A 12,210-nucleotide genomic window follows, 5' to 3' on the forward strand; every position below is an offset into this window, starting at 1 on the left:
GTCTGTTCTGGGGCATAAAGAAAATTTCAGGGGCTCTGGTCTCAGGGCTGTATATGGTCTTGCGGTCTGTGGGGTCTGAAATTAATGTGGAGGTCTGGTCTAAGTGCTGATAATAATATAGGGGTCTAAATAAAGTTTAGTGTGTCTGTTCTGGAACCTGAAATTAGTTAAGGTGTCTGATCTGGGGTCTGATATTAATATAGGGAGTCTAAATATATTTAGGGGATCTGGGGACTGATATTAATTGAGGGGTCTGGTCTGGAATCTGAAATTATTATAGGGGGTCTGAATATATTTGGTCATGCCATTTTATATAAACCACGCCCCCTCAGAAGGCCACTCTCATTTTTTCCACGATCCGCTGCTCCACTATCACCCTTTTAAGGGCTCTCCCAGGTTGACATCTCTGCAAATACTCAGCGATAGGCACCCAGCCCAGGAATGGTTCTGCTTCTGCCTTGGGAAAAAGTGTCATTTGTATGTGTAATATGGTGCTAAGGAAGGGAAAGTTGGTTGTCTTCTACTGGGAAGCTCATGTAAGTAAACTGTGATGCTGGTGTCCTTGGCAGATAAGGCAAACTGTGCCGTCCCCCACCCATACACACTATGCCCGATTTAGAAGCGTATCTACTCAACGGCTATCTTGCACCAAGGTTGCGATTTTAACAACCAGATCAGTAGGACCCACTTGGGCAGGGAGGGTGGATGGTGGAGGCCACCTACTTCCCCATGGTGGTGCTCCACGTACTCTCCCTTTAATTTGGCCCTGAACGACTGTCACAGATACCCGCCATAGTACTTGTCACAGATCTCCCTTAAGTGACCCCAAAATTAACTTTGCATTTTTTTTGTTATGGGGTTAATGTACATATATCCCAACACTTCAAATGGCAACTCCGGAGCACTGCTACAGAGGATGAGCGTCTTGATGAGACGGCAAGGGGGACGTCCTGGAAGACTGGTATTTGGGATTGCAGAGCGCCCGAAGAGTTGAGGTAGAGGAAGAGAGAAGAAGCACCCTCCCTCCCAACACCTTTTGATGGATACATGGGCAGTAAAGAAGTCGGTCGGGGGGGGGGGGGGAAGGGGTTTGTAATTTTAAAGCCTCTTTGTTTCGTTGGTCCATTTGTTATGTTTAGCTTTTGGCCTTTGGATAAAAAGAAAAAAATATTAAAAATATGTGATGATGGAAGGGTTTTTTCTTTTGTCACAGTACGGTATTTCGAGACAGATGTGGTTTGTTTTTGTAGAAATGGTGGGATATGTTGTTATGTGTCCACATGATTGTATTTACCTTGGGGAATGTGTTTTTGTCAGGGCGGGATAGCAGGTAACTGTGGGATGTATAGATAAAAGGTGGCGGGAAAGCCTGAGCACATGCTGACCCTGGTTCAAGGAGACCCGAGCACTCGTTTTAGCGATCGGTGGGGTTCTAACTGCTCGGACCCCCACCGATCAATACTTCTGACATTTCACTATGACATGTCAGACATGTTCTGAAAGTTTAGTTACCCTTTAGGGTATGTTCACACGACAGCGTCCGTAACGTGTCTTGTCTTATTTTCTTACAAAGTATTGTAAGTATCTTTGGGTAAGGATCCCCTGCCATTGCGGAATCAAGGGAAATTAGATACCACCCCCTCCCCTATGCAAAAAAAACAAGACACTGTACAAATTTTTTAAGATTCCTGAGCGTAAAGCCGGCCATTCACAGGAGACCGCTATCTCTTCGGACCCATAAACATGCATGCTTGACTGCATGTTTATTTCAGTAGGGAGAGAGGTCGACATTTCTGGCACCACTTATCTCTGGCTCAGCTTGAAATCCAACATCCTCCATTCTTCTTTCCCCCATGGTCTGCCGTTGGGGGACTGTCTGGCTGCCCCTTAGAGCACCTGCCACACAGTGTTCCGTAACATCTACGGACTGTCATTTTCCAGTTTGTTTCTTGTAATAATTGTACAAAAATTTAGTCCAATTTCCCTGTTTGCAGCATGTGCTAAATCTCTAAACCAGTCTGACCGGTTCTACATTGATGTACCACGCAGTGCAAGGGAAAACCCTAATCTTATTATTAGCTGCAGCCCTGGCACCTGCTTGTCTTGTCCTAAAAATTGCATTGATTCATGCTAATGAAATTGCAGATACTTCCAAAACTTCCTACATAAAACCATAATCACACACAGTTTTGATGGGGTTTTTGATGCAGATTTTGGCCCCAAAAATTTTGGGGGAGCCAAAGCCAGAAGTAGATCCAAGAGGAAGGGAAGGTATAAAGAATAAATCGATGCATCTTTTTTCTTTTGTGTTTTCTCCTGTGTTTGGCTAAAAAAAACGGAGTCAATAACTGCACCAAAAACTGCATGTATGATCCCGGCCTAAGGGAGATACGTGAGCTGCAGAATTGTCTGGATGATTGACACCAAAGTATACACTAGAAATGCTTGTCTCCCCATTTAAAGGGAACCTGTCTCTAGATTTTACGGCACTAAACCACCAGCATGTTACCTAAAAATAAATAGTAAATTACCGGTGAAGAGTCCTGAGAAGAGTCCAACGAGATCCTGCGCATGCGAAGTGAAGCAAGGAGTGCCAAGCTCAGCTTCAACTGCGCACTGCGCATGCACAGAATACCGTTGGATTAATCTCAGGACTCATCAACAGTAATTTCTAACTTCTTTTTAGAGAAATTGCTAAAGCGGACAATTTTAAGATGGGCATATTGAGGACGCTAAACCCCAGCTGTGTAATAATGGTTGTATAGTGCCCTAAAATCTACTACTGTAGATTCAACGAGGAGTAAATATATATTCAGGTATATAGAAGCCATAACCAGGAGTAGATTCAAAAAAATCTTTCCTACATACTTCCCCTCCCTTTATGATCCACTCCTGGTGGTGGCTTCAAATACGGCATAAAAAAAACTGCACCAAAACTGCACTGTGTGAATAAGGCCTAAAGTGCTGGACTGTCCAGGACATCATTTCTAAGCCGCAACAGGACTACATTACTTGCATGTCAGATAAACTGTATTTCAGGATTATCAGGTGTTTTATTACAACATGTTTCATTTAGGCTTCATTCACATCTGCGTCGGGACTCCAATCAATGGTGATGCAAACGGAAACCTATGGTCCTGACGGGAAGGTCCGACGGAACACATGAACGGAGTCCCGACACAGACGTGAACGAAGCCTTAATATGTTACTGCCCTAAGCAGCGACAAATAAACAGGAGGGAGGAGAAAACACTAATTCTGGGAGGTTTTATCAACGAGATTACACTAGATTTCTGGTGTAACTGCATAGAGAATTTTTTTTTTTGCATAAATGCCAAATTCTGCAGCCCTTTGCCACATATTCCCATGATATTTTACATGTGTTTGGAAAAGGCGGCACTAATTTATGACTGATTTATTAAGGTACAACCTGGATGACTGTAGGTCTTATAATAATAACAATGCACAGAACACATCCCCTACAGTTTGTATTTATTATAATCTTTATGGTAAAATATAAGAGAAATGTCTCTGACTCTTTACTACAATAGACAATAGAACTGCGTTGAAATACAATGAAAACACTGTACAGATGTAGCCAAGTTTATATTGACTGATAACTTGCTGCAGCGTGATATCACACAACGAAAGCCATTGAAAAAGACATTTCTTAAGTCAAAATAACGATACAAAGGCTACATCTGTAACAATACAGCCGTGATAGGATCGCATTACACAATGATTCCGGCAGGTAGATAATCTCCAGGAAACTGTAGTTTAGCTAAAGATTTACAATATAGCAAATGCAACCAAACAGTTGCGCCCTACCACATTGTGATAGTCCAGCACAGAACTGCAAGATAATCCGTAGATTCTACAACATCCGGAGACTGTTTTTAGATAACCAGTAATAAAATTCCTCTGCTGAGGTGTACATAGAAGTCACAAGGCACGATAAGAAAAGTCACATTTGCCCTCCTCTTCCCCCCCGTAAAGCGGTTGAAAAATACCACCATACAGTGACTGAATAATACCACCATACAGTGACTGAATAATACCACCATACAGTGACCAAATAATACCACCATACTGAGACATAATAATAGCACAATAATGTGACTAAATAAGACCACCATACCCTAAATTAATAATATTACTGAATAATACTGCCATAAAGTGACCGAATAATAAAATCATACTGCAACTAAATAATACCACCATACAGTGACTGAATAATACCATCATAAAGTGACTGAATAATATCACCATACAGTGACTGAATAATACTGCCATACAGTGACTGAATAATACCACCATACAGTGACTGAATAATACTGCCATACAGTGACTGAATAATACCACCATACAGTGACTGAATAATACCACCATACAGTGACTGAATAATACTGCCATACAGTGACTGAATAATACCACTATACAGTGACTGAATAATACTGCCATACAGTGACTAAATAATACCACCATAGTGACTAAATAATACCACCATACAGTGAATGAATAATACCACCATACAGTGACTGAATAATATCATCATACAGTGACTAAATATCACCATATATCGACTGAATAGTACCACCACACAGTGACTGAATAGTACCACCATACAGAGACTGAATAATACAATCATACAGTGACTGAATAATACCACCATACACTGACTGGATAATACTGCAATACACTAACTTAATAATACCGCCATACAGTGACTGAATATTACCACCACACAGTGACTGAATAGTACCACCATACAGTGACTGAATTGTACCACCATACAGTGACTGAATAGTACCACCAAACAGTGACTGAATAGTACCACCATACAGTGAATGAATAATACCACGATAAAGTGACTAAATAATACCATCATACGGTGACTGAATAAAACCGTACATCGACTGAATATTACCATCATACAGAGACTGAATAATACCACCATACAGTGACTGAATAATACCACCATACAGTGACTGAATAATACCACCCTACAGTGACTGAATAATACCACCATACAGTGACTGAATAATAATACCACCATACAGTGACTGAATAATACCACTATACAGTGACCGAATAATACCACCATACTGAGACATAATAATAGCACAATAATGTGACTAAATAAGACCACCATACCCTGAATTAATAATATTACTGAATAATACTGCCATAAAGTGACTGAATAATAAAACCATACTGCAACTAAATAATACCACCATACAGTGACTGAATAATACCATCATAAAGTGACTGAATAATATCACCATACAGTGACTGAATAATACCACCATACAGTGGCTGAATAATACTGCCATACAGTGACTAAATAATACCACCATACAGTGACTGAATAATACCACCACACAGTGACTGAATAGTACCACAATACAGAGACTGAATAATACAACCATACAGTGACTGAATAATACCATCATACACGGACTGGATAATACTGCAATACACTAACTTAATAATACCACCATACACTGACTAAATAATACCGCCATACAGTGACTGAATATTACCACCATACAGTGACTGAATAGTACCACCATACAGTGACTGAATAGTACCACCAAACAGTGACTGAATATTACCACCATGCAGTGACTGAATAGTACCACCAAACAGTGACTGAATAGTACCACTATACAGTGACTGAATAATACCACGATAAAGTGACTAAATAATACCACCATACAGTGACTGAATAGTACCACCATACACTGACTAAATAATATCACCATACAGTGACTGAATAGTACCACAATACAATAACTGGATAATACCACAATACACTGATGAATAATACCACCATACAATAAATGAATAATACTGCGATACTGTGACTGAATAATACCACCATACAGTGACTGAATAATACTACCATACAGGGACTGAAAAATACCACCATACAGTGACTAAATAATACCACCATACAGTGAGTGAATAATACCACCATACAGTGACTGAATAATACCATCATACAGTGACTGAAGACCACCATACAGTGACTGAATAGTACCACCATACAGAGACTGAATAATACCACCATACAGTGACTGAATAATACTACCATACAGTGACTGAATAATACCACCATACAGTGACTGAATAATACTACCATACAGTGACTGAATAATACCAAAATACAGTGACTGAATAATATCACCATACAGTGACACAATAATACCTCCATACAGTGGCTGAATAATACTGCCATACAGTGACTAAATAATACCACCATAGTGACTAAATAATACCACCATACAGTGAATGAATAATACCACCATACAGTGTCTAAATATCACCATACAGTGACTAAATATCACCATATATCGACTGAATAGTACCACCACACAGTGACTGAATAGTACCACCATAAAGAGACTGAATAATACAATCATACAGTGACTGAATAATACCACCATACACTGACTGGATAATACTGCAATACACTAACTTAATAATACCACCATACACTCACTAAATAATACCGCCATACAGTGACTGAATATTACCACCACACAGTGACTGAATAGTACCACCATACAGTGACTGAATAGTACCACCATACAGTGACTGAATAGTACCACCAGTGACTGAATAGTACCACCATACAGTGACTGAATAGTACCATCATACAGTGACTGAATAGTACCACGATAAAGTGACTAAATAATACCATCATACAGTGACTGAATAAAACCATACATCGACTGAATATTACCACCATACAGTGACTGAATAGTACCATCATACAGAGACTGAATAATACCACCATACAGTGACTGAATAATACCACCATACAGTGACTGAATAATACCATCATACAGTGACTGAATAATAATACCACCATACAGTGACTGAATAATACCACCATACAGTGACCGAATAATACCACCATACTGAGACATAATAATAGCACAATAATGTGACTAAATAAGACCACCATACCCTGAGTTAATAATATTACTGAATAATACTGCCATAAAGTGACTGAATAATAAAACCATACTGCAACTAAATAATACCACAATACAGTGACTGAATAATACCACCATACAGTGACTGAATAATATCACCATACAGTGACTGAATAATACCACCATACAGTGGCTGAATAATACTGCCATACAGCGACTAAATAATACCACCATAGTGACTAAATAATACCACCATACAGTGACTGAATAATACCACCACACAGTGACTGAATAGTACCACAATACAGAGACTGAATAATACAACCATACAGTGACTGAATAATACCATCATACACGGACTGGATAATACTGCAATACACTAACTTAATAATACCACCATACACTGACTAAATAATACCGCCATACAGTGACTGAATATTACCACCATACAGTGACTGAATAGTATCACCATACAGTGACTGAATAGTATCACCATACAGTGACTGAATATTACCGCCATACAGTGACTGAATAGTACCACCAAACAGTGACTGAATAGTACCACCATACAGTGACTGAATAATACCATGATAAAGTGACTAAATAATACCACCATACAGTGACTGAATAGTACCACCATACAATAACTGGATAATACCACAATACACTGACTGAATAATACCACCATACAATGAATGAATAATACTGCGATACTGTGACTGAATAATACCACCATACAGTGACTGAATAATACCACCATACAGTGACTGAATAATAATACTACCATACAGGGACTGAAAAATACCACCATACAGTCACTAAATAATACCACCATACAGTGAGTGAATAATACCACCATACCGTGACTGAATAATACAATCATACAGTGACTGAAGACCACCATACAGTGACTAAATAGTACCACCATACAGAGACTGAATAATACCACCATACAGTGACTGAATAATACTACCATACAGTGACTGAATAATACCACCATACAGTGACTGAATAATACCATCAAACAGTGACTGAATAAAACCATACATCGACTGAATAGTACCACCATACAGTGAATGAATAGTACCACCAAACAGTGACTGAATAGTACCACCATACAGCGACTGAATAGTACCACCATACAGTGACTGAATAATACCACGATAAAGTGACTAAATAATACCACCATACAGTGACTGAAGAGTACCACCATACACTGACTAAATAATATCACCATACAGTGACTGAATAGTACCACCATACAATAGCTGGATAATACCACAATACACTGACTGAATAATACCACCATACAATGACTAAATAATACTGCGATACTGTGACTGAATAATAACACCATACAGTGACTGAATAATACCACCATACAGTGACTGAATAATACCATCATACAGTGACTGAATAAAACCATACATCGATTGAATAGTACCACCATACAGTGACTGAATAGTACCCTCATACAGAGACTGAATAATACCACCATACAGTGACTGAATAATACCACCATACAGTGACTGAATAATACCACCATACAGTGACTGAATAATACCACCATACAGTGACTGAATAATAATACTACCATACAGTGACTGAATAATACCACGATACAGTGACTAAATAATACCACCATACAGTGACTGAATAATACCACCATACAGTGACTGAATAATACCATCATACAGTGACTGAATACCACCATACATCGACTGAATAGTACCACCATACACTGACTGAATAATACCGCCATACAGTGACTGAATAGTACCACCATACAGTGACTGAATAGTACCAACATACAGTGACTAAATAATACCCCCATACAGTGACTGAATAATACCACCATACACTGACTGAATAGTACCACAATATAGTGACTGAATAATACCACCATATAGTGACTGAATAATTCTCCCATACTGAGACATAATAATAGCACAATCTTGTGACTAAATAATACCACCGCACCCTGAATGAATAATATCACTGAATAATAATGCCATGCAGTGACTAAATAGCATCGCCATACAGTGACTGAATAATACCACCATACATCGACAGAATAGTACAACAATACAGTGACTGAATAGTACCACCATACAGTGACTGAATAATACCACCATACACTGACTGGATAATACCGCAATACACGAACTGAATAATACCACCATACACTGACTGAATAATACCGCCATACAGTGACTGAATAACACCACCATACAGTGACTGAATAGTACCCCCATACACAGTCTGGATGATACCGCAATACACTGACTGAATAATATCACCATACAGTGACTGAATAGTACCACCATACAGTAACTGAATAATACCACCATACAGTGACTGAATAATACCACCATACAGTGACTGCATAATACCACCATACACTGTCTGGATAATACCGCAATACAGTGACTGAATAGTACCACCTTACAGTGACTGAATAATACCATGATACAGTGACTAAATAATACCACCATGCAGAGACTAAATAATACCACCATACAGTGACTGAATAATACCACCATACAGTGACTGAATAGTACCACAATATAGTGACTGAATAATACCACCATACAGTGACTGAATAATTCTCCCATACTGAGACATAATAATAGCACAATAATGTCACTAAATAATACCACCGTACCCTGAATGAATAATATCACTGAATAATACTGCCATGCAGTGACTAAATAATATCGCCATACAGTGACTGAATAATACCACCATACATCGACTGAATAATACCACAATACAGTGACTGAATAGTACCACCATACAGTGACTGAATAATACCACCGTACGCTGACTGGATAATACCGCAATACACGAACTGAATAATATCACCATACACTGACTGAATAATACTGCCATACAGTGACTGAATAATACCACCATACAGTGACTGAATAATACCACCATACAGTGACTGAATAGTACCCCCATACACTGTCTGGATAATACCGCAATACACTTACTGAATGATATCACCATACAGTGACTGAATAGTACCACCATACTCAGACTGAATAATACCACCATACTGTGACTGAATAATACCACCATACAGTGACTGAATAATACCACCATAAACTGTCTGTATAATACTGCAATACAGTGACTGAATAGTACCACCATACAGTGACTGTATAATACCATGATACAGTGACTAAATAATACCACCCTACGGTGACTGAATAGTAACACCATACACTGACTAAATAATATCACCATACAGTGACTGAATAGTACCACCATACAATAACTGTATAATACCACAATACAGTGACTGAATAATACCACCATACAGTGACTAAATAATACCACCATACAGTGACTAAATAATACCATCATACAGTGACTGAATAATACCACCATACAGTGACTGGATAATACCATCATACAGTGACTGAATACCACCATACATCGACTGAATAGTACCACCATACACTGACTGATTAATACGGCCATACACTGACTGAATAATACCACCATACAGTGACTGAATAGTACCAACATACAGTGACTAAATAATACCACCATACAGTGACTGAATAATACCACCATACACTGACTGAATAGTACCACAATATAGTGACTGAATAATACCACCATATAGTGACTGAATAATTCTCCCATACTGAGACATAATAATAGCACAATCTTGTGACTAAATAATACCACCGCACCCTGAATGAATAATATCACTGAATAATAATGCCATGCAGTGACTAAATAGCATCGCCATACAGTGACTGAATAATACCACCATACATCGACAGAATAGTACAACAATACAGTGACTGAATAGTACCACCATACAGTGACTGAATAATACCACCATACACTGACTGGATAATACCGCAATACACGAACTGAATAATACCACCATACACTGACTGAATAATACCGCCATACAGTGACTGAATAACACCACCATACAGTGACTGAATAGTACCCCCATACACAGTCTGGATGATACCGCAATACACTGACTGAATAATATCACCATACACTGACTGAATAATACCACCATACAGTGACTGAATAGTACCCCCATACACTGTCTGGATAATACTGCAATACACTTACTGAATGATATCACCATACAGTGACTGAATAGTACCACCATACTGTGACTGAATAATACCACCATACTGTGACTGAATAATACCACCATACAGTGACTGAATAATACCACCATACACTGTCTGTATAATACTGCAATACAGTGACTGAATAGTACCACCATACAGTGACTGTATAATACCATGATACAGTGACTAAATAATACCACCCTACGGTGACTGAATAGTACCACCATACACTAACTAAATAATATCACCATACAGTGACTGAATAGTACCACCATACAATAACTGGATAATACCACAATACACTGAATGAATAGTACCACCATACAATGACTGAATAATACTGCCATACAGTGACTGAATAATACCACCATACAGTGACTGAATAATACCATCATACAGTGACTGAATAATACCACCATACTGTGACTGAATAATACCACCATACAGTGACTGAATAATACCATCATACAGTGACTGAATATCACTATACATCGACTGAATAGTACCACCATACAGTGACTGAATAGTACCACCATACAGAGACTGAATAATACCACCATACAGTGACTGAATAATACCACCATACAGTGACTGAATAACACCACCATACAGTGATTAAATAATATCACCATACAGTGAGTGAATAATACCACCATACAATGACTGGATAATACTGCAATACACTGACTGAATAATACCACCATACAATGACTGAATAATAATACTACCATACAGTCACTGAATAATACCATCATACAGTGACTAAATAATACCACCATACAGTGACTGAATAATACCACCATACAGTGACTGAATAATAATACTACCATACAGTGACTGAATAATACCACCATACAGTGACAAAATAATACCACCATACAGTGACTGAATACCACCATACAGTGACGGAATAATACCACCATACAGAGACTGAATAATGCCACCATACAGTGACTGAATAATACCACCATACAGTGACTGAATAATACCACCATACAGAGACTGAATAATGCCACCATACAGTGACTGAATAATACCACCATACAGTGACTGAATAATACCACCATACAGTGACTGAATAGTACCACCATAAAATAACTGGATAATACCGCAATATACTGCCTGAATAATACCACCATACAATGACTGAAT

This window comes from Rhinoderma darwinii, chromosome 2, assembly GCF_050947455.1.
Source record: "Rhinoderma darwinii isolate aRhiDar2 chromosome 2, aRhiDar2.hap1, whole genome shotgun sequence".
NCBI classification, from domain to species: Eukaryota; Metazoa; Chordata; class Amphibia; order Anura; family Rhinodermatidae; genus Rhinoderma; species Rhinoderma darwinii.